This window comes from Oreochromis niloticus, linkage group LG13 (assembly GCF_001858045.2).
Source record: "Oreochromis niloticus isolate F11D_XX linkage group LG13, O_niloticus_UMD_NMBU, whole genome shotgun sequence".
Classification (NCBI taxonomy): Eukaryota; Metazoa; Chordata; class Actinopteri; order Cichliformes; family Cichlidae; genus Oreochromis; species Oreochromis niloticus.
In genome coordinates, this window is record NC_031978.2 from 6,188,976 (window position 1) to 6,211,550 (window position 22,575).

Consider the following 22,575-nt stretch of genomic DNA (forward strand, 5'->3'; position numbering starts at 1 on the left):
AAAAACACAGCTCATCATCTGCTAATTGGGTATTTATCGTGAACATGTTAACAAATGGGTATTTTCTTATGCACCCAGCATGGATATCTGCCCACCTGATGAAAAAGAGTTACCATTATTCTATGTGTAGTGCTGGTTTCCTCTCCTTCTTATTTTCAGATCACGTGAACCCTAAAATGTGGAGTACACAAAACTGCCATGATGCTGCTGATTATAATTATAATAATTAAAACTGCTACACCACCAACAATTAACAAGGCCACCACTAAGGGATGATTGCAGTAAATCCAGTATGCAGTGATGTTAGCTTCTCTTTCTGCTTTCTATTCAGCTCACACTGGCTGTAAACTTAGAGAATCACTTTCTCTCCTGTCCCACTCTGCTTTACGTTCTTTTTTCTACTCTGTGAAAGAAAAAGAAAGGGGAAGATAGAGGGTTCAGGGGGCTGGCCTCAGGCACGCACACACACGCACACACACGCACACACACACACGTTATCTCCTCTCTTGCGCTGGTTTATTTGCTTCATTCACACACTAAGCTAAGTTGCTTGACTGATGCAACAAGCGAGCAGAAAGAAAGGCAACTTTTCAACTTTTTTTTGTAATACATCAGAAAAAAAGAAATAATGATTATGTTTGTGAAAGCAATGTGAGCATAAGGAAATAGCATTTGCAGACTGATTACTGCGAGATGCAGCATATTATCAGTTGAACATCTGAGGCAAGTTATTTAATTTTTAGGATAAGTTAGGATGTAATTTCTTGGAAGGTCTCTTGTGCGTAAAATTCTGATAAATGATTTCAAAGCTGTTCAAATTAATAATTCATGTTATACAGATGGGAGACAAATTAAAGGAAATACCTGAAGTCTTCATCCCAGCTGTGCATTTTGCTGGGGTCTATTTGTCCTCATCTTTTTTCTACAGGCGTGGTGCCGTTGATGATGCAAAACCAGTCCTGCTTCCTGCCCTGTGAGAATCAGCACATGTTTAGGGTTAGGGTAGTTAAATAATACTGAACAGAATCTGTAACCACACTGCTACGCTGAGGTTGCCACAACAACCACTGATGTCACTGGTTGCAACTTTGAGCCCAGTGGTTTTGTGGTGCCATATCAGCTATTTTGTGCACTGGCACATATTTCAGTGGAAATACCATTAAACTGACCACTTTTATATATTCTTTTTGGACACGTTACACACCACTATGCTTCACATTATCAGCGAGGAAAAAAGAATGGCGAAAATGGCCTCCAATGCTTTCTTTAGAGGTTTGTCTTTTTTTTTTTTAAATTGTTGTGATGTTAGAGTCTTTCACTTTTTTTTCAAGAACCCCTTTGTCGTTCAGAAATGTTTGTTGGGTGTAAGTTAATGACGTGTTGCTCAGTGACTGATACCTGTTATAGCTACTCAGGGTCATGACAGGGTGGGCTCAGGCTCTCACAGATGTAACGGATATGTGTCTTTCTGATGTGTATCTCTTTTTCAGATCACAAGTCACAACAGCATTGCAAAAAACATTTCTGTGTTTTGTTCTTACATTTTGGCAGTTAATCGCATTCTCTATGCTGTTCCTTTCTCTGACTTCCCACCTGTCGCTAATCTTCAGCATTTCCAAAATTTATTTTTTGCATCTGATTAAATTACAACAATTGCCTTTTGCCAGAGCAAGTAGTACCAGCAGCCATGTCAGAGCCAGAAAGCGATGCAGTCTCACCCATTATATCCCCAGGGTTAAGTAAACTCCACCTGTGTTTGCCTCAAATTTAATTAAAGTGACACACACTTAAATTTCAGACAATTTATTCACTATGACTTTTGGACCACCAGCACAAAGAGACTTTTGTAAACTAGTTATGACTAATATAGTACACAGACAGTGTGTACACACATCCACACAGTCTGAAAAATAAACACTTAAATGCTCATGACTAATTCATTGCAATGTATTCATCCACTATTTCTTTCTTGTGTCTCATAGAGATATAAAACTAATTAGGTTTATCTATTAAAGGTGAGTGTCCTACTCTAGGTAAATATTTTCAGTATTCATCCAGGCATGCTCTGTGGCTACACATACAATTTTAAAGAAAGTGTCAATGTAACAGAAACAAAGACCTGCTGAATTTGTCACTTATACTAAGAGTAGCCGTGTCTAAACATTAATTAGCTTTAAAAGACTTCCGTGAATGCTGTGAGCATCATATTAGTGTTCGTTTTTGTTTTTTTCAAAAGTACCAAGTGCCAGAAATTGTTGAACACTTGCGTGATGTATGATAGAGGCAGATCAGTGCTTCCATTTATTCATTTGATATATTTATACATACAGGAATCCCCAATCCCAGGGTAGCAGTGATGCATCTATCCATTTTAACAGGAATAAACTCTCAGCAGGATTATCGTTAGTACCTGAGTAACTCCTCAGCTGCTGCATGATCAAAATATTTGGGGAAAAAGAGACTGAGAGACATGTAGATGTGCAGGGACTTCTCCTCCTGAGTTCACTTCAAACCTTGTCAGGATGCATTACTGAGAATGGAAGAGAGGAACATTCCACACGTACACACTGGCATTCCCACACAGAATTTACACTAAATGTGAATGTAAGTTAATAGCACTAAACCCTTGAGAAGAGGAGTGGGAGGAAGTAAGAGAAAAGGAGAAATAATAAGGCGGAGTGCACAAGAAATAAAAGACAAAGACTGTCTCAGTGTGCTCACTGTATGAATCATCACACTGGATGACAGTTCTGCTGTGGGATCCAATCAAAGGCTGCAAGACCAAAATAAGCTAAGTTGTCACAGGAAAAAAAGAAAGAAGCCAAATCAGTGCTCCATGACAGCTGTCAATATCACGGATAAGGAAGAGGAGGATGAGGAGGAGAGAAGGTGTAGGATTGGGTAAAGGGAGGAAAGGACAGATGGTTGGAGACTGTTGCATCACTGATGCTATGGGACAGCTGTCAATAACAAGAGGGGAGAAGAAGAAATAGGGGCGACTGTAGGGAAGGAAGCCGGAGGAGAGTGGTAAGGTGACAAAGATAAAGTGTCAGTTACTGAGAGGCAGGAAAGAAAGTGGTGAAAGACAAAGGGGAAAGGAGAAAGAAAATGACAAAGTAGAGAAAGTCAGTGAAACATTGTGATGTTATTGTCACTGTCAGCAAGAGAGACGTGAGGAAGACAGAGAGGGAGTGACAGATTTGTCAGACACTGCCAGTTTTCTGCTCTAACTGCACCAAACACACTTGTTCTCCTCTGCAAACAGGCAGTAACAGGGGGGAGTACACTCCAGCAAAGTCAAGTTTTTTTGTTTTTTCCTTAACTGGTTTGCCCTCTGAAAAAACATTTCATTTTGTGAGCTGCACCCAGAAGTTTACTATCCTTATCCGTTTTAATATCCATGGATAAGGTTGCAGTTACCAGGAATATCTGAATAAGCTTCATTTTGATGTTAAGCCACAATTGTGTGATGCTTTTCTTTCATTAATGGTCATATAACGGACATAAAAGCGACATTAAAAGAACTCTATTACAGGCAAAGTTCTGGCAGCTTGTAATGCATTCACATTTGCATGGTGCTTTTCTTTCTTTTTCATGTCTAGTATAATTAAATAGTGGTTTTCTAGTCTTAAACACCACTCAACCTCATTTTAACTGTATATTTCTCGAGGACTTCAATCTATACACTTCAAACACCTTATATATCTCATAAAAGTGGCTAATTTAATCACTAATCAACTTAACCTGCACAGTATTTGGACTGTGAGAGGAAGCCACAGCACTGGCATGAGGACTGCTATCATTGAAACAGGTTGCTCTAATTCTCCAAGCCAGAGACAGCCCAGATTAGTTTGATGGATCAAGTGAGTTCATTAGGTATTGTCTCATGGAGGCTTTAACTGAATATATATTTTTCAGCCTTTTTTATTTTCTGTTCCTCTACCCCCTCAAAGTTTAATTAGTTTATTAATAATAAACTTACTTTGAGGGCAAAGTATGTTTATTATGAGTTTTGTTTGTTTTTCTTGTAGTAAATGCTGCTTTTTATTAAAAATATTGATTACAATATTTTTTGGTTTGATATATATGCAAGGTCATAGCATAGCACTAAACCTAAGCAAATGGGTTTTTTTTTTTTACCTTGTTTGTTAATACATTTTTTTCCTCTATGTCACTGGTGAAATAATTAATTTACTCTTGCTAATTACCCAGTGTTTTATATTGATTCCAGAATAATTGCTGGTATACATACGATAGCTTGTTACAACAAACACCAACACATTGGCTGTTTTTATATTGAATCACAATGAAGCTTTTTAAACTTTGAACATTGATCCAGAAAATAATGCAGACTGATCTAGAGATCAGTCACAGAATAATATCCACATAAATGTACTTCTGTCTGGTGCTATGTCCCACTTTCAACCCCCATTCTGCACCCTCCAGTCCCTTAACATCTACTGTCTCAGTCGAGGGCCTTAATTTAAATAAAAGCTACTTGGATCTTTCTGGTTACCAGAAAAGGAAAGAAAGGGAAAATGGCTTTAATGGAGATGGGATGAACCTACAGTAAATGGGTTACCTCCCATGATCCTCTAAATACACACTTACCAACAAAAACAGACTTACAGAAAGCCTGAGTCCTTCATTCATTCTGATATTTTCTGTGTTTTCACTTTGATGTGCGATGTGTATAAAATAATCACCCACCACTCATCAAGTTGCTATTATCAGCTAATGCATTTGAATGTCACCATTAAGCATCACAGAGCATAATGGGAAATGAGGATGAAAAGTAAGTATTCAGTGGCTTATGTGATGACTGTCAACCACATACTACAATATGTTTGTGTTTAGAAGTAGAGAATCAATAAATGTGTTTCTATGGCTGCATATGACGCATGAGTGTCCCTGCTAAATGAATGTCAACAGAGTAAAACATTAGACCCAGTTAAACTGATCCAGTTATAGACCCACATGTTTTTGATTGTAATAAAGAAACTGAGTCAGTCAGCACACGCCACCTTTGTAAGCAGACATATCAATCGCTTATTGGATTGGATTTTTAAGTTTATTTGATTTTCATATTCATTTCCAATAAAACTATTGTTCCAAGTGATATCAATACTCAAAAGAGCAGTTAATGCAAACACTAAGATCACTGGCTAACTGGAATATTTGTGGCAGCCACATAATCATATAAAGATAGTAACGTCTTTCCCATTTACTCTAGAAATCTAGTAAAAGTTGGTCATGTAAGAGTGGAAACTATGAGTTTAAAGGAGTGATAAACTTGATGAATACAGACCACAATAATAAGGTATTTTAAGGTACATTGTAATATAATGTGTGCAAATGTGCTTATAAACAATTTGTCTAACCAATAATCGAAATACTTATTTAATGCTTTGCTCTGCAGCATTTAGTTCAACACTATAGGCTGTGTTTACATCCACATTAAATAATCAGAGAAAACAGATTCCACAGATAATAAGAGAAGGTGCAGTAGTAATTTTGAGAGTGTAAATCACAAACTAAATTCATATGTTCTATGGGCCTTACTTTGGTAGCCTTTAGCTAGGAAAAATCTGGTATGATAACTCAGATTTCTTTATTGCTGTCCCCAATTCCCCCAGCCTTCTAATAAAAAAAACAAACAAACCAAAAAAACAAAAACTGTGGCATCAAACCAGTAGTCCTCAGTCCCCAAATAGTCCTCTTATTTCTCTCAAATTACTTTGTTTTCTAATGTTCTTTATATACTCTATACATATCAGCACAAACAACAGACAAGCACGGTGGTGGAGAGTTGATGATTTGGGCATCTTTTGCAGCCACTGGATGTAAGCGCCTTGCAGCCATTGATTAAACAAAGTATTCTAGATTGGAATGCAAGGCCATCTGTCTGAGAGATAAAGCTTGGCCAGCATTGTAGGTCATGAAACAGGACAATCACCATTTTGTTGCAGATTTGCTGGTGTGTTTGAGTCCAAACCACATCCCAATTGAGATGCTACGAAAGGACCTTTTCTACCTCAGTTCATTCAGGTTTGTAGCCATACTTACTTTTTCACAGGACTCCCTGTGGTTTTTGGCATAAATGCCCCAAAATCTCAATCAACTGAAGTGTTTCTAAAGCTACTGAATCATTTGGTGTCTTGTGAAACTCTAAGTGGTGCTCACATAAAACAGACTTTCAACAGAAAAGAGGTACAATAATACACTTTTACAATTTTGCTGACTTTTTTGAAAAAAAAACTAAATGGGGCAATCAGTGTTATTGTAGCCAAATAGATTTTGGGGGAGTATTACATGTTTTGCTTTGACACCACCTCATGTGCCTTGACTTGGACTTTCCTTAAACAACTGTATTTACTGTGAAGTGTACTTTGTAGAAATTGGAAACTTGACTTTCTCAATGACATATGAGTTGACCCCAACTTACCTCAACACAACTCTGGTTGCTAGTTGAACAGCTCAACTATTTGCTTTCTTCCTTTTAGGTAAATTTGCATCACAAGATTCTTATAATTGAAAAAGCCTAATTCAAATTTCTTGGTTTCCCTGAATAAAACATTTTATTAACATATATTTTGCAGCTTGTGCCTTATGTTGGTTTGGCACAAAGGAATGCATTTATGGAGACAAGTTCAATGTATGAAGTATGAATGTGTGATCTGTCATAGTCTCAAGGTTTTGTGGTGTAAAAGTGATTATAAGAGACAACAGATGGGTTTTCCGTCTTTATTTCCACTTCCTATTACACAAGCTGTGTTGAAACCCTCCAGACACTTTTCATTCCATGTCAAATTTCACAGGGAACAGACCGAGGGGATCGAGCACACACACCATGTGCATGCACATGTGTCTGTGTGTATAAAACAAAGACAGAGGTAATTTGTGCATGTGAGACACACAACACTGGGTTAGAAATAGCAAAGTATGCCTCCAGAGTTCTTTCATCTTCAGGCACTTGTCTTGTTAGGACAATTCCTCTTCTGATTGACTCTTGAGGTGTTGGGTGTGTGTGTGTGTGTGTGCACACATTTATTTATTCCAACCTTCTTCAATTGACTCCTTAGGTGATGGCACGTACTTTGAGTATGAATATCACTCTGTGTTAAATTTGACCTATTTTCTAGCCATTTGCCTGTTTTTGAGTGTTCTGTCAGGTGCCGGAGGAGCAATATAAAGTGCTTGAATAGGAACTGATGAAATGAACACCCGTTTCCTACCATTGGGTGTCTCCCTTTCTCTCTCAGTCTCTCACTATTTCTTTGTCTCTCCTGTTTGTCCCCACCTGCCTGTCACACCATGTAGGCATATATCAGTCTTTCCCTTCTGACTTGCTGCCTCTCACTCTGTTTCATTTTAAATAGGTTCATTGCAGTAACTGCCAGACACAAGGAGTTTTGCTAAAGGGGTTTGCAGAATGCTGCATTTCCAGACATCAAATCAGGTTAATTTCAGCATGAATACATTTACTTTAAACCTTACATAGATGTTCTATAATCCAATGAGTTATAATCTCTAGAATAATCCAGAATGCAATAAATGCTATCTCATGGCCGGCTTACATCAAGAGTGTCAAACACATGGCCGGGGGCCAGAATTGGTTCAGAATTGTCTCTGCAAAAAACCCCTGTATTTTCATAGGTTTTACAGCTTTTCCTAATGATAAAGACCTTCACCATTGCCATTCATACTCCACCCTAGTAGTTAACTAATAGATACAATGACAAATAAAACACAGAAAAGTTCTTGTTTTTTACATTGGGTCCACGGGGGGAACAACGGACATTAATGGGCAGAACAGATCAGGAAGTGAAATTTTATAAGCAGCAAGTTTAGATCATGCATGAAAAGTCCTTACATTGTAGGTATTAGATCTAAACATGATATGTTGCTGATTTAAATTTGTGTAATATTTCTTGCAAAAGAAACCATTATAACTTTATGTTATTGACTTGACTTGAACTAAACTGTGGGCTCTTTTTTCTTTTTGGTTTTCTGCAAAGGAAAGGCTTGTGTGTGGAAGATGCAACATTTATTTGGGTTTGTCACATTGTTTGTCGGAGGCTCTGATTTGACGTTACGAAAAAAGATTTCAGGATAAAAAATGTTCTCAGCTCATCTTTGTGATCATGTGGTTCAGGTGGGAAGGTCTGTAAGGGAACAGAGGAAAGAGAAGGATGGGAAAATCAGCTGGAATTTTCTTTTTATAGATAAAAGAAGCAGTTTTTGTACCGGGCAGCTTTCAGGTGTGAATATGCACCTTAAGTGTAGAGCAGTGCTACAGAAACAGCACATGCAAGCTCAGCAAAGACTCCCCATGTGAATAAAGTTTACAAAGGAGAACTTAAGATGCTGATTTTCTTAAAGTAGGTTACGGACTCAAAATGCACCACGTCTTTTGACTTGTGTTGGCATAAATAGGACCTACGATAAATCCATTTCAGCTAAATCTCGTGAGATAATTATGTCCTCCGCTTCTCATTTCTCACGTATGACGTCTTTTACTTATAAATGAATAAACAACACTTCTATTTGGGGCAATAATTATTCGTTTCCGCACATTGTCAGTTGCAGCAAAATGTCGTGCTGCCCTGTGGAAATTCTAAATAGGTTTTAGAACAGCCGTCAGCTAGATGGAGGTGAAAAATGTGTCCAGACAAGAGCTAAATTAGCTAATCTAATTTTGTGTGTGTGCATGTGCTTGCATATGTGTACCTTGTCTATGTGCATTTGCTGTGTATATTTGCTTGTGTGTCAGCCATTGTGTGCTTGTGCCTTGGTGTAAGCCGGCTTGTGCACTTTGTGTGTTGTAATTGAACCGTTGCTTGGTGGATGTTGCTTGAGCACACAACAGCTTTCTAGCAAGCTAAACAGCCAGTATAATTGAAATTAAAAGGTAACCACATTCATCATACTGAGCCAAGGCTTAATTGAAATATATGTTTGTTTGTGTGTGTCTTTGTGAGTGTGTGTGTGTGTGTGTGTGCAGGCCCACTCATCTGAGAGTTAGGAAGGAGAGGGTTAGAAAGAAACAGTGGAAAGCTAAAGCGATAAAGTGAAAGATGGAAGGAGACAAAGTTTGCGTCAGTGTGTATAGAAGTGTGTGTTTGTGTTTGAAAAGGAAAGTGAATGTGTAATGAGGCTGGGAAGCTAAGACTCCATATCTGTACCTGTCTTGGTGATAAATAACACAGGAGACAGATAGCATCCACAAACACCTTACCTCCCCTTTGAAAGTCTCTACCACCCTCTCTTTCATTCTTCACTCACACACAAACATCACCTTTACGTTCAGACTTTTTCCTTTTGAATATTCACACACCGTCCAATGCTGCAAATACCTGTTATTATGTTAAGATGGAGTTCAGTATTTGGGGAAATCTGCTATTAATCTCCCCAAGGCAGAAGTAATATCTCCCAGATAGACAGCTTGGCCTGTCATAAGACCACAGGTAGGCCAACCAATACCTGTCAGGCAATTATATATGCGATTTATCTTGTCTAATATACGATATATAGACGTATTACTTGGGACTAGCAAACAGTTGTTGTAGAACTGAAGAACCTTCTCTTAGATGCCAGGCAAAACTGTCCAATTGCCTTCTCTTCAAGGTCAAGACTACAATCAGTGTTTCAATATTTCGGAGGGTACTGGAACTGGAGGGTATTCTGATAATAAAATAATAATAAAAATTTATTCTCAGGTCAAGTAAAAATGGTTGTCTTCAAATTAAGTGCTTGATTAAAAACAGAAAAATAATGACAAGGTACAGTTTTAGTTTTCTCCTTTTTTCCTTAACTGCATTTCACATGTAAATCATCTCAGGTCATCTATTTCTCTCCATTTCCCTGACTTACTTCTTCAGACTTCTGCATCTCATCTCCATGTAGAGCTTTTTCTTTTCTATGCATTCTGAATGAATGATTTAATTGGCTGAGCATGTGATAGGTCTGCGTGTCTCCTGTGAACATATTTTTCCTAAGCTCTATTCCTTGACCTGAATGATGTTTCACTGAGGTCAGTAGGAGAATCAAAAAGATGTTATGTGCTGTCAGATGTGTGCTGTCCTGAAACTACTTGTGCAGAAGACTAACTATAAAATGTGCAACTTACTTTGCCACAACATGTTCTAACCCTGTTGTTTTATACAATGAAGACGTCTTTTCATGGTAAAATGCTGCTGGATTTATTAAAGAGGCTTAATGTTATTCAACTGAAAGTTGTGAACAGAAGTATTTTTGCAGCTGGCTTTATGCCATATGTATTTGTAAGAGTTTCACATTCAGGAAGAGAATTTTTAAATGAGTCACGAGAATGCGAATTAAAAGAAACCGTGGCACACAGTTTACTTTGCACATTGCATGAAATCTAATGCCAAAAAATCATGTCTAAGGCAGGTTGTGGTCATGATAGTTGCTTCTAAGAGTGTTTGATTTTAGGAGGCGGGGCAGTTTTGAGCACAGTGCCATAATGTCCTTAAAGTCTTCACGCATTTCTCATGCTGAGTGCTTAAAGGCAAGCCCCCATTCGCACCTCAATAGTACTGGGACTGTACTGAAACAGCAGAAATGAACTTAAGGAAGCTGTCTTTTTCTCAGCAGTGTGCACAGTGAGCAACTTCTTGCTATCAAATCTGTAATGAATATAAGTGAAATGCCTGCTATTAATGAATTAGTGTTTATGTCAGATTAATGCTAAATGAGCGAGATATAAAAAAGATGCAAACATTTACGCACATGGCACACTAACATAGTAACTCATGATCTGATTGGAAATAATGTTTTGTGTTCTTCTGCACATCGTACAGGTTAGCTGTTCCACACAGATTTCAGGTTTATATGGTTGAACAGCAGTACTATAGCGAGAGTCATTTGAGCTGCTCTTGGCAAAATACTGTTTTTTACTGAAGTGACCAGGCTGCATCACTGTAAATAAACTATAGCACACTGTAAAAGATCACCCTGCGATTGCAGCATTACAATATTTTGCCCTGCTTAATAAATCTGTCCCATTGCCTATAAAATGAAATCCATCTTATTTTTTACCTGCTTTGATCCAGTGGAACTCTTCTCCTGGCCCGTTTAGGATTTCTATGACTGCAGTAAAATTTCCCCCATCCATCACTTATCCCAGCTGACCTGAAGTAAACATTAATTTATGATAATCCTAAAGGCTTCAATACAACAAGGACAATTCTGATGGAAACTGATTATATAGAACCATAACACTAGAACTAGGTCATTTTGACCCTGTCCTGCATCAACAGCAGTAATAGCAAACAAATTACATCAAGTTGTTAATTTTCCTCTCTGTCTCAAAACGATATTTAAGATGACTTTTTATGAGTTTTTTTGTTAGTTATATAAATGATTTAGGTAATTTTATTATAGATCCTAAATAGGACACTATAAAACTAATAAATAATGGGTATAACAAATAATGCAATAACTAACACATGAAAATAATTTAATTATTACAGAAGACCCTTCTGAGTGTTTAGTGTGAAACAGACTGAGCAGCTTCTGGTCACAAAAAATGTAAGAAAGACATTTTAAATAATAATTGTAAAAGGAGAACAGTAAAAGTTTATCATCTTGTCCACATTTGCCTCACCAACTAACCGCAATAGTGGTTTTACATTCATTTCTATGGGGTCAAAATGACATCGTCGGCAGTTCTAGATAAAAGTTGTTGTTTTTAATACACACCCAAATATTCTGAATGAATAGCTGTAGAGCAGCACCTACAATATTTCTAAAGAGTAGCTCCACTGCTGTGTTTCACATACATTTTTTTCCCTTTTTCGGAATCATTCAACATGTAACGTGTGTGTTTTCTTGTCTCTGTGTTTACTTTATTTCTTTGGGGTTGTTTCCAAGTTTTTCTCTGAAACCATGTTTTGGTTTTGACTTGTTTTCACCCTTTGTTCATTATTTTCACCTGTGTCTCCTTCCCCTCCAGAGATTAATCTCAATTAGTCCTCAGTATTTATAGCCCTATTCTTTCTCTTAGTCTTTGACATATCTGCATCTGTTTATCCTGCTTACCGTGATGTGCACTCGATGTTTCTCGCTCTCTGAGATGATTTAGATTTTTATTTGTTTTCTTCTGGGATTTGTCACTATACTTTTGCTGTCAATCTAATAAAATATGAAGTTTGTAATATTTTGCTTCCTGGCATCTTACATTTGAATTTCTTTTCTCTTTACCCTTTATGACATTATCAAACAGATCAATTTTAGTTGACTATAATTTGTGATATTTAAATGTAGAGAATAGAAATAAGTTTTTCTTAAATTAGAAGCAGAAACAGTTTTGTGAGACTGTATGATAGTGCTATCATGCACATGCATTAAAGTGATTCAGTTTAATGTGTTTCTGTACATGAATTACATTTAACTGCTGGAACTTTAAGATTTGATCTTGCAAGGTGCTTCTGAGTGCAGTGATGTTCAATTTATCACTCACTGTCACAGCACTGTCCCAGTTCAGGGCTGCAGGTGCTATTTGACAGGACGTCAAACTAAACTTATTGACCTTACTTCTACTTTCCATGGCCTCAGTTTCTGACAGCTGTCAGTTAATTTACTGCTTTTCTTTCCAGACCCTTGCTATTATATAACCACAATTTTATGGTCTCGTATATGGAAAGAATATTCATGTGAAATATTGTGGACAACTGGTTGGCTCAATATCACAGAAACAGATACTGTAAGTGGGACACTCTACCAAATTTTAATGTTAAAGTCAATTTGTTAGAAATATAAGGCACTACTGAGCCAGTGAAAACAGATCTAATAGTAACATCCTTTCTGTCTTTGTCATCTTTATATAATCTAAGAAACATTTTTACCACAAGGGCTGGTGAATACAAATTTATAACATAAAGCAGGGAAACAGAGAGTCTTGGGTTTTAAGAATGGTAAAAGATGTCTGAGTCCAGATGTTCTGAATGTGTCCAATACACTAACATAAGGAATTTACCAGGAAAGGTTCTGTGTAGAGATTCCATGTGTTCCCTGTGCCTGTGTGGACTCTCTTTCTAGATACTCTAGTTAACTAATTGGCAGGCACATCTTTGGATCTTTGTGAGGGAAAACCAGAGATACCAAACTGAGCATAGATGTGAATGTGAGAGTGAAGAGTTGTCTGTCATTGTAGGTTAAACCTGTCACAGCTATTTAAGCATTTTACACTGTGAATCCTATCGAATCTTACATGTTGACATTGTAGCCGTCCGTCCTGACTTGCCTCAGCTGAACATCCATATTTAACTATTTAAATTATGTGTTATTACTATTAAAGAGGTGCCGTGTTTGAAGAGTGTTTGGTACAAAAATCTTAAACTGTCTAGACTCACATTTGCACTAGTAAATGAAACAGTGGCTGAAGAGACTAACCACAGGGCACATGGACATGTCTGGTAGGCTACGTGTCCATTTCATTTCCTGCATGAATCACACCACTGACCTGATCGCTATCATACTTCTCCAGCCTCCTCAGCTCCGTAGTGAATATATTTCACTAGATCAAGAAGGTGTCGGTCTGATTTTATTTGATATGAAGAGAGAGTGGTTAGGTCGGACAAGGACCCACCCACCCCTCCACGCCACATCTTAATGCTGAATCACTCTTCACACCCTCTGGCAAACCTCAAAATCTGCAATAACACACGAGAAGTTTCCAGAATGGCACTAAATATTATTAAACTGTTAAGCCACTTCATACTTAGTCTGTTGCATTTCCAAACAAATGGAAACGTTAATGTTTAAACTCTGCTGTTTTGACATTTGTATTGTCCTTATCTCTTTGTAAACTGCTGGGATGTAATGAAGAACAGGAAGGAATCGAATTGTTTAGATTAAATTATATTCCTTCTAAATACGTTCACCTTCTAAGCTGAATTACTTTTCTTTCATTTACAGTCTCATGAATATTGATGAGAAGAAAAGTCATCAAGCAAAATTATTTAGGAGGAACTTGTTCTTCGCAGCCTCGACAAATTAGAAATGCAACATAAACACTGACATTTAGCTTTGCACTTACTTTGATGTCTCTTATTTTTATTTTTTAATTCAGTGTTTTCAGACTCTGATTGTTTCTGTTTTACATTCACTTTGGCAATGTTTCTGTACTGAATGCCCGAAAAAGGACAAAATGGTAAATTACAAAGAAGTAATCATTCAAAAAATAATAGAGAATCACTATTATAAAGAACAGCAGATACTAGTGACATTTATACCTGTTTGGTTTAAAAGGGAACAAAGTAGGCAAGCAACCGTTCAACATCCAACCAATGTGTAGAGGAGGAGGTGTCTGAAAGTAGAATGCTAAAAAAGCTTCTTTCTATCATGGACAACCCCTCCCACCCCATGCACGCCCCCATAATGGACCATCGGAGCAAACGCAGCAAAAGACTCATTGCCCCGAAATGCAGAACTGACCGCCACAGTAAATCCTTTGTACCGGTGGCTATAAGACTGTTTAACTCTTCCTCACTCTGTAGGTGATTCTCCTGAGACGATTACCAATGTTATTCTGTTCCCTCCCAGACCGTGCAATATTACCCAAGAGTACTTATTGAATATTTGTTTCATCCCCCCATCATACGCTGCTACTCCCTTTATTCTATTGCACAATACTTTGTCACTTTCTAGAATCGCCTGCACTGATAGTTAAATTATTTATTCACCAGGATATAGTTATATATATTACTTCGTTAGAGTTATCCGATACTATGTCTTGCTGTATATTGCTGTACACTACTATTCTTATTGTATATATTGTATATCTTATATCTTATTCATCTGTTCCTCTGTCTCTCCTGCTGCTTTGAGCATGTACATGACAAAAGAATTTCCCTCAGGATAAATAAAGTTGTTCTTATTCTTATTATTCTTATTCTTAGAAAACAGCTGATTGATACACTATCAGATTTCAGTGACCAACCAGCTACAAAGCAGCGGGCAATAGGGAGTGAACTGCTTTATATGTCAATTTAAAGCTTAAGTTGTGCCTTTGATGTCTAACATCAGCTATCTTACCTGACTATATAGGCTTCAATGTAACTACTGTATGTATCTTGAACCTCATACCCAAGATGAAATTTGGTGCTGAAGTGCAAATGTCAGGGTATATTTGCCTGCTTGCACAGGGAAATAACCCTCTCATCTACCAGGAAAAATCCCAATCGACATGCAGCAAACTGAGGTAATACTAATATACCGACTCCTGCTCACCGTCTCTCACTGAGTGCAACTCCAGCGTGGAACAGGGTTCAGCCCCTTTCAGGGAGATTGGTTCCAGCACTTGAGCTGTGTGATGAGGTGAGCCCTGGCTATATCTAGACAGTATCTCTCAACTTCACGGAAAATTGTGAGCTGCTTCCTCACCAGACAGGTGATGTTCTGTGTCCCTAAAACCAGTCTGAGAAGCTGGGAATTGGACTGGCAAGGCATCTTCTTTTGGCCACTACCTGATCCACAAAGCACTGGAGTCATATGGCTTCGCCTGTGTGTGCTTGACCCACGGGAGGATAGACCTATGTGACTCATTCCAGCTGAGCCCTGCCAGTGCCACTGAGGCACTCACAAAAAAGCCTGTTTCAGGGTTTGGCACGGTATCCCTCGACTGATGATTCATGGTAGGTGAATTAAAGTAGATAGTAAATAAGTTTGTCATATAGGCTAAGTAGATAATTGAAGCGCAGTGTAGTCTTCTCAGTTGCTGTAGGCATCACCTTTACATAAAATATTTTCAACTTTAACCCTTAATTTTAAGCTTTAAGCAAACTTAAAATACTTGACATTATTCACATACTAATATTTTTGTTTAAAACCTTTATTTATTTATTTTAAGGTGCATGACTGAATATGTGCAATGCATCTAAAATGAATAACAAACAGACCACTGTTCTGTGGTCAGTTTAGTAAATGTAATAAAGCCAAATGTGACAATATACCTGACTGATATTCTAAAGCATCACGAAATGATACAAAGGCAGTGCACGTTTGCATATGCAATCATCGACTCAGACTAATACTCTGACACCCAAAGGCTAATATCAAATTCTGCTGGTGAGTTGAAGGTTAAATCAGAAACTAATGCCTGATGCCTTTTGTAGTTTTAATAATGCTCAGTGGTTTGCAGATAACAATATTAACAAAGTTGTTTCTCCATAATAGTATTTAATTGGTGAAGTGAAAGACAAAAATCATATCATAATGACATAGAGGGTCAGCTTTATATATGTGCATGCATGTAAGAATTGGTGATAAAATAGACACACACACACACACACACACACGGTGCTATATGAAGTAACATTAACTTGTTTGACTCTGAGAATCACAGAGTAGCAAAAAAAGGATTGAATTCAATAAGAAATAAAAGCATTACTGACAGACAGTGCCCCAGAACACTTCACAGCCATTTGTCAATAAAGAAGCGATTACTAAAATGTAGCAGCCATTTGTATGCTGCCTGGAGATGGGAGGGTTGGGTCTCTGCGGATTTGCGGTGCTCGTCATAGAGAAAACACACAAATTCACATAAATGAACATCAAAGAAAGCAGATGCATTTATATGCACAAAGATACTATCAAAGAGAATGACAGGCAACCAAAAATTATGCAGGACACAAAGGTTTGGTAACATAGGCTGCAAACACATGCAAATGAAAACACAGCCACACCAAACTCTGTGTTTTTGTCTGCATTTGTATCTTCAAGGGCATCAAATGCTGTTATGTATAAAATGAAAGAACTAAAAAATGCTGTCACATTCCCAAATGGTTTTTCTTGAGATGGTTTATATTACAATGTGATTTTTGCTTCCAATTAAAAGAATGATCTGTTTATAATCAATATGAGTTCTTACTTTTAAAAGTTTTTTAAAGGTATGTAGCTATTCTTGTCTGTTAAGTAATGTGATACCTTTATGTAAACATACACAAACATGTTGCCGATCAAACAAAGTAATTTCCAGCCAATTACAAGAGTCAAACAGAAATCAAAACTCATTTGGACTCACTGTTGTACAGAGCTGTTATTTGCCTGTCTGCTGTGCCATACTTTCCCATTTACTAGTATACACTGACAGCTGAGGTGTGTGCGAGTGTGTGTGTTTTGCTGTTTTTGTTTTCCCACATCATTCTCATTAAACCCACTCAATGTTCCGCGTGAACAACTCAGGACAGCAGTTATTTAAGAATACCTGGACCTGACATGGTGGCCACTGGAGCTTGGGACAGGATTATTTTTTATTTTCTTTTTACCCTTGACATGATATTAATTTTAACTGAATCTCATGATGCCTGTTTACTTGTTTCATATAGCACATCATCAACACATCACTCACTGTCACCATGAAGGATTTCTTCTCTCCAACAGTATAAAACAGTCTAATAAAAGCTGTTGTGATGCATAGGTTGATTCACTCAGTGGTGTAACAATCTACTCCCAGAACATTTGCTTTGTGTTCTTGAGCTGGGGACTCGTATAATTTCAGTGGCTATTTGGAAAGTATGTGTAGTTCATCTCAAATTTGCAATTAGATGCTGGGTACGGTACCTATATTGCAACACATTTCTTCTGACTCCTTTTGAGTCAGTGTGTGACAGTGGGAGAGAGGAGATCCTCAAAGTGTTCCTTCCACCATGCAACTATATCCTCATTTGAGGTCAGTAGCATCCCACCCTGTTCTATACAATGTGAGTAAAGCACTGCTTCCCTTTCCTGAGTCGTCTGAATCATTTTGAACCAAAAGTCTTGATCCTTGGTCTCACCTGATTTTTTACTTCAGCTGCTACCAGAGCAGCAGAGTGGCCTGCTGGTACCTGTCACCTGCTGTCGCACGAACCTTTGCTTTCCCCTCCTCTCCTTCCCCACTTTCCTGTCTAATCTTCCCTGCTCCACTATAAAATAAAAGCAAAAATGCCCTAAAAAATAATCGTTAAAAAATGTGTTGCATACAAGGTCAGAAAGTTTGATGTTACCTTTAAAGTTGTCTCCTTCTGCACTGTAGGAGCCAAGTGAGTTTTTCCTTTTTTGGGTTAAGAGGGTTGGTTTATTGCACACACTGTCTTGGTGCACGGCTGTGGGGCGTGACTCATGGGTGTGTATTACATAATAAATGTGGTTGCACTCACCTGTTCACCACACCTGCTGTTTGATGAGCGGAAAGGTAGGGTGAGCATGGGGTGAAACTTTCTGTTGATTGCAGCTTGATGCACAGTGTGATACACCATTTGATGCTGTAGTTTGATTCTGCGCATGGATATCTCAGTTTGACGTAATAATTCTTGTAAGACTTTGTGAGTTGCAGTCCTGTCTCTCTGTGCAGTCTGTGCATTTGTTTTATATTGGATCCCATGTACTGATGTGTGGTTTTGGACAGTATAATGATTGAATAAAAAGAAGTACATTTCATGTGTTTATTATTGCGCATGGTCAGTATCCCCGTGTTTAGCCTGCCGCAGCCATTAGTTTTGGAGGAGCCACAATATCCACCTTCATGCTACTTCCAGCACTGCCGTTTGTTCTGCATCCCTCTTTGCCAATCTGTTTTTGAACAAATGGAACCAACAATAACAACATTCTTGCAAAATGTAGAAGATAAGGTTGCAAGCATCAAAATCAAGCACCCCTCACCTTTTTTTTAATGCATTGCCAGTGCATGACATACACAAGTGACTGTACTCATTCCGGATGTTACAGTACAATTCCTCTTTGTCCGCCTGATTAGCTGCAATATTTACTCTGACTCACTGCCTTCACACTTTTACACTGTGGGCTTTTCAAATCCAGACCAGTCAGAAAAGGATTTCCAGAGATCAACAACATGGAAACCAGTCTGGAGGTGCACAAAGAGATGATCTCTAGGGGAAGATCACCCATAAAGATCAGGATATGCTTTTTGCTTCTTATAGGTAAAGCTGATAAATGAAAGGTAAATGAGCAATTAACACAGCAAGGAAAGAAAAATAAAACATGATAATTCAAATTTTACAGTTTCAGGGAACAACAGTAAAAAGATCATGGAGTGGATCCGATGCTCATCATCATCACAATAATAATACTAATAAATATTATTCTACTTACAAAAAAAGACAAAATTTGTCAGCATCCACTCTTTTGTCATTTGCTTTTCTCCATTTAAATTAAAATTAAATTACAAAGACTGTATCAGCTTTTCAATTTCAAAAACATAAAAAAATCAATTCATAATTCATCCCAGTTTTACCACAAATATCAAAAGTAATACAGCTATTAAAGTAGAAGTAGCTAGTTGCACAAATAACATTCGATGATTGCGCTGCGCACAGTGGTTCACAGAATAATCTGGCCCCAAGTGATACACTAAAACACTAAAGTCCTGTCTCCTGCAAGGGAATCTGTACAGAAAAATTTTCCATGCCCCACTTGAGTGACAGATGTCATGTTTGTCCCCGTGTGCATATGTGGTGGTGGATTGATATATGTGAGTTTACTGTTTGATGCCTCATTGACATCGTTTATGGGAGCTCTCTGGCTGATTGGACGCAATCAGACGCACAACATAGACACACACACATGCCCACAACTGGGTCCGTGGGGGTTCTCCGGATGATTAGAGACAAAGACAACCTCGACTGATTGCTCCTTTCTTGATGATTACCCCCCTCAAACACCTTGTGCAGATGGAAACATACACAGGTACACACACACACACACACACACACACACACACACACACACACACACACACACACACACACACACACACACACACACACACTATGGCTAAGGCAAGTGTCAATCAAGCTGCAGTGTTTTGGCAGGTTGCAGTTTACGTCATGTGGAGTCTTTTGATTGTATTAAGTGTTGCAGATAACCATTCTTTATGTTAAATTATTAAGTTGTTGTGAATTATTCTTCAGTTCATCTTCTTATCTTTGGTTTTAAATGTTTGATTAATACACATAGCCTTTAGTGTGTAAGAGTAATGAATTAAAAATTAGCTGCAGGCTTTAGGCTCCATGCTGGACTCAACCAGCCAGCATGTCACAGGACATTAGCTACATGAACATGACATTTCGTAGTTACACAACATCAACTCAGACACAGCGTTGCTGTGGTATGACTACTTTGCAAACACAAACACACACACAGAGTATTCCTGAGACAAATGCCTTGTGTTCGCTAGTAAAGAGTCGCCAGGTTATGAGACACAATAAACATGTCAGGCTCACCAGATGGTCGAATAAAGCAGTTTTACAGCTGCTTTGTTAGTGAGTGTTGACGTGTTTACCTCTTTGGGTGTTGGTAGGTGTATATTTATCGGATGCTATTTCATAAACAAACCCCAACTTTTCTTCAGGTGTCTGTAGTGCATGCAGGCGTGAAGATGAATGCTGTCTGACCTCCAGTTACTCAAAAGAAATATGGAAATATGGGAACATCTTCTTTAGTCCTTTTTAAACACTTTTATGCACTGCTCTCTGGTTTAACTGCTGATTAATGACTAGGTTCAAATATTTTTTTTTTTTTATTATTTTCTAACAAATTAAAAGTATGGCAAAATTATGATATTCTTGAAAAAAAAAGTGTGTGCCAAAAAAGGCAATAAATAATAGATGCAAACTATTTTTAGGAGGTTTCATGATAAACTACCTCTGCTTAGATCTTTAGAATATGCACAATGTGGACTGAGGGGAGGGCTGAATTGAAACGCATGCTTTGTGATATATTTACAAACTTTATTTACTTATGTTGCTAGAAACAAATTTTTATGTTCTAACCAGCTTTAGTGAAAAAACAGTATTTTGGTATGAAATACTCACCAATCCTGTTCTTTTCAACTGTATACCTTACCTTAATATATACTTAAAAGCTGAGTAAGGTATCCTTTTACTGAATCACAAAGCAAACATTTATGGACATGCACTATAACTCTGATGTCAACATTGTGTGCAGCTTTTCACACTTTTCTGTGTATTTTTAGACATTTCTGTATTTGGCAAATTGCCTGTATGCAGTTGTGGAATATTTTATGTGAAATTTGTCATTTATAATTTAGTAAGACACATTCACAACATGTAGTTCTACATGAAGAGTCCTGAAATCTCTCACTTTAAACGTTTTCTGTTTGATGGCTCGTAGCACACTGATTAAAGAAGTGATATGAGACCAAATAGCAAATGGTAAAAATGGCACAGACCCCCATGAAGATTTTTTTTTTGATTGTTTTTGTTTGTTATGGTTTGCTTTTGTTTTTCTCCCATCTACCTGCCATCTGCAAAATTATTTTTTCTGCACCATTTAATATCAGCCGAGACCTGCTGGTCTTTTATTTTGCACTTTTACCTACCCCACTAAAGAGCACCTGTCAAATCAGCCATCGCAAACATGTTACACGGAAAGCTTCTTTCCTATAAAAAGAATCTTTCCATGTAGGCATCATTTCAAAACAAAACAAAACAAACAAACAAATAAACAAAACGCAATACTGCTCCCTTTTTAACAAGGTGTCACCACAACAGGCAACGCAACATATTTAGATTTTGGCAGATGACTGATGCAACTCCACAGGGTTTTGTGTCTCCTCACAGGAATGAGCCAGGAATCTGTAAACCACTACACTATGGAGTCACTAACAATAAATACTACATTTAGATAGTAAAATGTATTTTCAAGTAAAAAAACACTCAAAATAAATCAGTAATAGCATTTTGACATTGCTTGTATTCATGCCAGTTATAGTCAGCAATGTCGGTTACGCACACATTTATATATTGAGACTTGAGCTTTGTGTGCAGTTGTTTTACATTCTTCCACTCCAGCCTTTGCAAAAAAGTCTTTCACAAGGGCGGAAAGAAAAAGAAGAAAATAGTGATGGATTAATAGAGATAAACAAAGAGAAAATAAACACAGAGGGAAAGCGAAATAGAATAATACCAACAAGAAAAAATCGTGGTATAGAGAATGCAAAAGCGGTAAGGAAGCAGAAGAGGAAATAGTGACCGTGTGAATGAACTCTGTATGGAAAGCTGCCCTGAGATGCACTCATGGTTAAAAGAAAATTCATCCTCTTTAAGGGTTTATATAAAAGGACATAATAAAAATAATCTGGCTCTTAAGATTTCATAAAATTAGATAAATGCAACCTATGATGACCTACAAAACTATGTAATTATTTATTTTACAAAAATTAAGCCAAAATGCATAGGCAGTATGTGAAAAGCTTAAAGGGCTAAAATGCCCTTGATGAATGGAAGACAGTTGTCAGTCTTTTCAGGAGTGTATATCTTAGCAAATGATGATGTGGGCTGATTCTTTTGCAGTCACAGGACCTGGGCACCTTGCAGTCATTGGGTGGACCATGGCGTGGCCAAAACTGGGCCATCTAACAGGACAATGGCACCAGGAACTACCAACAAATTTACAACAGAATGCCTGAAAAAGAATGAAGGCGTAGCATTGAAATGCTGTGACACCACTTTAAGCGAGCTGGCAAATGAATGCTGTTAAAGCTTAGTGAACTAAAGTCATGTTGTAAAGAAGCATGGGTCAAATTTCCTT

At 37.7% G+C, this 22,575-nt stretch overlaps 1 long non-coding RNA gene across 1 annotated transcript; it reads right to left on the reverse strand.

Moving 5' to 3' along the window:
* Positions 1–16,257: 16,257 nt before the first annotated feature.
* On the reverse strand, positions 16,258–18,097 carry LOC106097855 (uncharacterized). The gene is made up of 3 exons (XR_001223905.3): positions 18,012–18,097; positions 17,802–17,930; positions 16,258–16,537 (listed from the first exon to the last, which is right to left on the reverse strand). It is a non-coding gene; the product is annotated as an uncharacterized LOC106097855 (long non-coding RNA).
* Positions 18,098–22,575: the final 4,478 nt, after the last annotated feature.